Genomic DNA, 7075 nt, shown 5'->3' on the forward strand with positions numbered 1-7075 from the left:
AAATCCTTTAGTAACTGCCCTGTTAGTTGAAAGATTTATGGGTGAAAAGTAATATGTTTAGTTTGATAAGGCTAGTAACTATTTTTCATTCATGTAGAGACTGTTATAGTGGTGTATGGCATACAAGAATAGTTATGATAATTTTAGTAGAATCATGTGTGTATGGGTTATGCATCACCCATCTAAATTGATCAGATCTTGCTCCTATAAACTTTTACATTGAGGTGTTGGGGGAAAAACTGTGAAAGGCATAATAGTGGGAAGCAATGTAGTTGTTGGTTTTCGAGATGATGAAAGAGTATGTTTGGTAATAAAATGACTTAAAAGAGGTTTGAACCTTTAGTGATTAGCTCAATAATACTTTTGCCTTTGAGCTTCATTTAAGTACAGCATGTGAATATGTTAGCTGCTGTTATAGAGAAACCACTGCTGCTCATGCTGGACCTCTAAAGCATGACCCCTCCTCTCCCCCAACAAAAAATATTGCTGTGTGCATATGGTCTCTATCAAGCATTGGTACATTTTTGGTTGTAGGTAGTTCTTGGTTATCAGCATTAACCAAGTCAAGATTTTTTATTTATTAATAAAAACATTATGAAATTTTAGGCAAAAAGGCCGGATGCACTTATGTGGAAGAATTCATGACAAAGAAATGAATCATATGGGCTGTTACTAGCATGTATCATTTATGAACTTTTGATCTGCTAACTAATCAAACCCTTAACGAGCAATCACTGAGAAGTCAGAACTCAGAAGCATTAAGGCCTAGTTAACGAAACCAGACACGGTTTGTAAAGAACTAAGTTTTGTTTCTTCATGTCTTAATTTTGAACCCAAATTTGACTAGAGCTCCTTTAAATTCTTCATGGTAGAATATTTATTGTTATTTTTATTGGAAATAGAATAAAGCTTTTTACCTGTATAAGTCAGCATGACATCATCTGCCCCATTTACTAGTTAGTGAAATGGATTTAATTTAGTGCCGGTTTATAAGATCTCACGTTTATATAATTTCGAATGGATGTTTTTGGTGCAATCTGGAATAATTTTAAGCCATTCAAGGCCACCTTAAATATTCAAATGATGGTAAATATCGATTATATCATATGTTCGTGGATATTGACTTAAACATGGGAAAGCAAATGCATTGCCGACTCTATTTCTATTTTAGATCCGTTTATTAATTTTATAAAAATAGTGTCACGTAATTATTTTCTTTTAACTATTATTTATAATGTAATCAATATTATTGTGTATAGTGATTATTTCCTTAATATTTTTACTACATGTTTTTTCAATGAAAATGAGTATTTACAATATATAATCTTTCTATAATTTATTGAAAAATGAAATAATAAAAAACCATAATAAATAAGATAATCTTGTCTTGATGCAAAATATTTTTTTAAAAAAAATCCTTAGTTGTTAAAGGTGTTGCAATTGGACGGAATCATTATAGAAGAAACCGAACATTTATAAGGTAAATATTTTGATCCTGGTCCAAACATGGTTAATTTAGGCTCAAAGTTGGCTTAGCCTAGCTGCTCGGGGAATTACTTTGCCCACCTAGCAAATTGCTTATGCACCCAGTAATTTTTCATTTTTTCTAAAATTATACCCGGCAAACTTACAGATTCGTAATCTATAAACTTGCGAATTCGTAATCCAAAGGCTTACGGATTGGTACAAACTTTATTATGTAAATTTACATGTGCATTAAATATACATTAGAAATTTTAGTATTATATATAACGACATTAATTATTTTATAACATAATTGTCTATTAACTCAGTTGGTTAAAACTTTGTGTTAATATCGTTCAAATCCATGAAAATCTTAAACCTACAAGAGTTAATGTGTCTTCAACTAGAATATAATTCAAAGGCTCCTACTATTTCGCGAAAAGATAATCACTTTGTCTTAACCTATCTTATATCTTATCAAGAGAGGTTTATAAAAGTCAATAATATTAGGGTGTTGCTAGGTGACCCAACATTATTGCTGGTGCACTCAGTATTTTTTAAAAATACCAAAACTGTTCCTGTTTTTTTTTTGCATTTGTGATAGGTGTGCGTGAGGGTGGTCTGTAAATCGTACGGATCAAGTTGATCAGTAAGGTTGATACGGATCAAGTTGATCCGTAAGACTTCTATGGATCAAGTTGATCCGTGTTGTTCCGTAAAAGGCTTACGGATCAAGTTGATTCGTAAAAAGCTTACGGATCAAGTTGATTCATAAAAAGCTTAGGGATCAACTTGATTTGTAAGCCTTTTACAAAATAACACAAATCAACTTCATTCGTAGAAGCCTTACGGATAAATTTGATCTGTAAAAGGCTTACGGATCAAGTTGATCCGTAAGGCTTCTACGGATCAAGTTGATCCATAAAAGGCTTGCGGATCAAGTTGATCTGTAAGCCTTTTACAGATCAACTTAAAAGACTTAGGGATCAAGGATATTTTTGTCATTTCATCTTAAGTGTTGGGTGCACCAGCAATAAAGCTGGTGCACTTAGCAACACCCAAACTATTTTCGTTTATAGAATGGGCCTTTTCGCTTCAGCAGACTGGGTCAACCGGCCAGGCCTATACTTGTATATATATTATTAGTCTGTTGCATATTTAGTAGTAATGTTTTTAAAATTAAATTGGTCAAGACACAAATTTAAAATTTAATGGTTCTGGTAGAACTGGAATTAATAAAATAATAATAATAATAAAATAATACGTACTATATAAAATCATAGTCAAGAAACATAATATTATTTTTATAACACTAAAAAGTAAAAATAAAACAGAATTTTATAAGTTTTTAACATTTAAAGTACATACAAAAAGTTCATAATACTTAAGCATAAGTTTCAGCAGCACATAATATGTATTAATAATTACAAGTTTATTATATATAGAATATAAAAGAAAATGATAAATTTGGGTTAATTTTTTTTAAAAAAAATCAAAATGACGTTACTTTAGGCATTTTTCATTGAACCATTGTGATTCAATTTTTTATACCAACTTTTTTTATCAAGTCAATGTTAATTGAGTTGTTAAATTCGAACCAAAAATCTCCTCCTCTTTCTTTTTTCATCAATCTTATATATTTTTTATTTTTATCAATTTTGAATAATTATCTAGTTCTTTAACTTATTTTTCATCATGCCAATTTTATAGTATTTTATTGGAATAAAAGACATGACTTAGTTTACCAATTTTGTGGTTCGATCAATCAGACTGATCCCATTTTAATAACACCTAGTTATAACTACATCCTCCTAAAAGAAGACAAAGAAGAGGATGAATATATAATTTTCAAATTGGTGAATGGGCAAGGTTTATTATTGACATGATCCCTAGCTAGCTTTAATTTTTTATATTTGATCATTTTCATTGTCCTTGTCCCGCCACCCTTAATGGTCCCCAAGCACACCACCCCATGCGGTTCATGTCCGTGGTTCACCCTACAAACACCATCACCTCTCTCTCAGCTTTGATTCGCTTTTGTTCCTATTCATTTACTCTCTTCTCAAGCACCGCTTTGCTTCAATTTTTATTTTTTTCTTTGGTTGGTCCCAACACTCCCCCCAAAACCAACCCTTGTGTTGTAGTAGTAAAATATTCAACACCCTACTCTATTATCAAAATCCTATCCGGAAAACGATGCTACTTAAAAAATATACACATTTCTATTCTCACCTGAATAAATTCTATACTCAAAAAATTTGTTACATTACAGCTGGTTAGAGTACAGATTTAATGCTCAAAATCAGCATTTTTGGGTTTCTTATTACGGATCCGAATGCTTCATGTACTTCCATTGGAGCCACTACAATTTGGACTAATATATATGGCCCCTCAATGTATGCTCCAAGATCAGGCCACGCACACGAGTGTAGCACCATATGTTTTCCCAACTACACGCCATCACTTTCTTCCTTGTAGTTGTACGCTTGTACGTAGCATATATACACAATTAATTGTAGTCGTTCCAATAATCGATTATCTGCTTCACCATCCTTCTATGTTTTGGTTGAAAAATAGCACATATCAGAATATATATGGGGCATACTATGACATATACTGTAAATAAAATTTGAAATGTCTTATCAAAATTTATATGTTTGGACATATATATCATGATTGTAATTTGGTTAGGGCTCCAGCGATTATATTTGCTCAGCTTTGTTGTTCATCTAGTCAGATGCAATATGAAAAAAAGTACATTAAAGTTATGAATAATAATCAACTACAAGTAATTTTTTTTAATCTAATGTATATCTGACAAGATTAATCTCTCAGATACTAAAATAATTAATGTATCTCAACAGACGTTCTTCTATACACATAAACACGTGTAAATTAAACTTTGATTACATGCTTAAAAGACAATCAACTACGAGTATTGAAACAATTAATATTCTAAGCATTGTGGGGATTACTTCTTCATCTGTAGAAGAGTGACAGTGTTATCATCCTCACCCACTCACTCAAACTGTCACACAGACAACAGATAGGAATAAAACATCAGCACAGTCCATCTGACCAGGGTTATTAATACCTTATGAGTGGTTGAAAATGATGTGAATTAAGTTTGAGGTCTCTGTTGAATTCCTTTTTCTATTATGTTCAAAAGGAATAAGAAAACAAAGGCATAAATGAGTAATTAACCCTGGTGAGTTTGTTCAACTACATTCTGGCAAGCCCCTACCTTAGTTGGATTTGAAACCAAACGTCTCCGATTTCTATCTCATTTTTAATTAATATATTTCTCTTTCTAGTTACCTTCAATGCATAGTAGAAAACACACACACCACTCAATGGTTGGCTTACACAATTAAATCCTTGCGTCCACATGAACCCAAATGAGCAGGGACCCCAAGGTATCGCTTTTGCCATGTGTATGCTTTATGTGCAATGATTATTACACTTTACTACTAGCTATTGACCTCTTGTCTGTGTCAAAGCAATGCCAACCTAGATTTGGTGCATGCATATTTGTTTTTGATGTATATACTCATCCATCGACATTGTAGAGTCCATATACAAATTGACAAAGGGTGGGCGAGCAGAGGGAAATTTCAAAATCCTGGACCTGCACATTTATGCAACCAAACATGTATAATCTCATTGTCACTTTCCTAATCTCTTCTCTCTCAGGACCTTGCAATTAATGACTCGCCTCAAATGGTACCCATTGTTGCCTTGAGTGCGGAGTGAATGAGATTGATTTACCATAATGCCACTATCCTCTTCCACTTTTTCATGGAGAAATTAATTATTAGGTTATCTGAAACTATCACCGTTGATCCATAATTTTGACCTATCATTACGTAATATATAATAGAGATTTTCAATTTTTTAAAGACTTGATAAAACTCAATTCATGTAAACATGATAAAGATGATATGGCTAGAAGCTGGATCAAGTAATAGAAAAAGATTATTAGACATCTTTCGGTGTAGACACGTAGAGAGAAATAAGAAGAAAAAAAATTAATACTACTTTGGTTCTCATTTATAAAACATAGTCAATTGATATTTTTTTCTCTTCTTATAAGATTTTATTTAATCTTTTTTATACATTAATTATTTTTTCTTACTAAAATATCCTTATTTATTTTAATCTATACTTAAATGCTATTTTGAATTGTTACATTTTCTCTTTTATAAAGATTGAAAAGGATTAATAAGTCTTCATTAATGTTAAAGATATGTTTGGAAAAAATATTACGGTTAAACATAACTTTAATGCTAATACTTAAATTAACTTATTTTTCTTAATAAATGTAATTGAGTTAACTATATTTTATAAATAAGAACAAAGGACACAGATATTATTGATGATATGATGTCACAAGAAAAAAAAATGAATGAATGTTAATTAGGTGTTTGTAAATTTTGGATATTCAAAAAGAGTGATTCTTCTCCTCCCCATATCCTTTTTGTGGATCCCTATGCCTAACGTGGGGGCTAATCTTAGGCTTCATATAGGCTTAATATCCAAAATGATAAATAAAGATATAGGAATCGATTTATTTTTCTTCTTATTTATGAAAATACATCTTAATTTGAAACCCTCCAAAAAATCTACAAACTAAATTTGTTCCTATAATTAATGAGTAACAACCGTACATTTTTTAGAGTTTAGCCCGGAATTATTAAGAGCATCCACAAATATCAGTTCTTACTTTTGTGAGTTCTACTATACCATCTAAGTTTTAAGAACTTTAGTCAAACTTTACTCCAATTTATAGGAATCTTATTGTGGTGCATGTTGTTATTTTTAACAAAGAAAATTAATTTTTCTATTGACAAGAAACCGTTCTTATGTAAGAACAGTTCTTACATTTGGCAAACTCTCCTCTATACTCCAACAACCCAAGGTGTAACAAGTGGATTCGTCTGTATAAGAATTGTGAGACAAATTCCCAGCAAAGATGTTCTAAAACAAATCCTCTCTCTCACGCAAACTTATTGTATAGCTCTAAATAATTAAAGGACATGATAGTTTTTTAACTAGGGTAAAAGGATATGAATTTTAGAATAATATTTTTTGGAGACTTTAACAATAAAAACAATCCATTAGTACTTACTATTTTTTTTTTTTTTACTTTTTATCACGTTATATCTTTTATCACACTTATACTTCTCTATCAGACTATTAGAATGGAGTGTCTATAGATTACCATTTTCCTTGATTATATGAAATGAAATTCTGATTTTAACTATTGTAGGTAAGTATAGAGAAAGCAAGATAAGTCAGATGATGAGAAGGACCCCGGTGTCTTTTGCGAAGAATCCCGAAAAGGGCAATGTAGCGAGAATATATATGCTAGAGCTAGAAATATGACCTTTATAATTAGAAGCAGACAATAAGATAGAGACATATATACATACTAAAAAGGATATCTCTCCTTTGTTCTCTAATTCTAACGCGAAAGAAAAATGAAAATCAGAATATGTCACAAGTAACACTGTGCATTCGTATAGAATAATACTAGTGTCTAATGAGTTGTACCTAATATGTATGTTTGTTTGCCATTGTCATCATGGAAATGGTTGTCCATCAACAAATT

This window comes from Glycine max, chromosome 7, assembly GCF_000004515.6.
Source record: "Glycine max cultivar Williams 82 chromosome 7, Glycine_max_v4.0, whole genome shotgun sequence".
Lineage (NCBI taxonomy): Eukaryota > Viridiplantae > Streptophyta > Magnoliopsida > Fabales > Fabaceae > Glycine > Glycine max.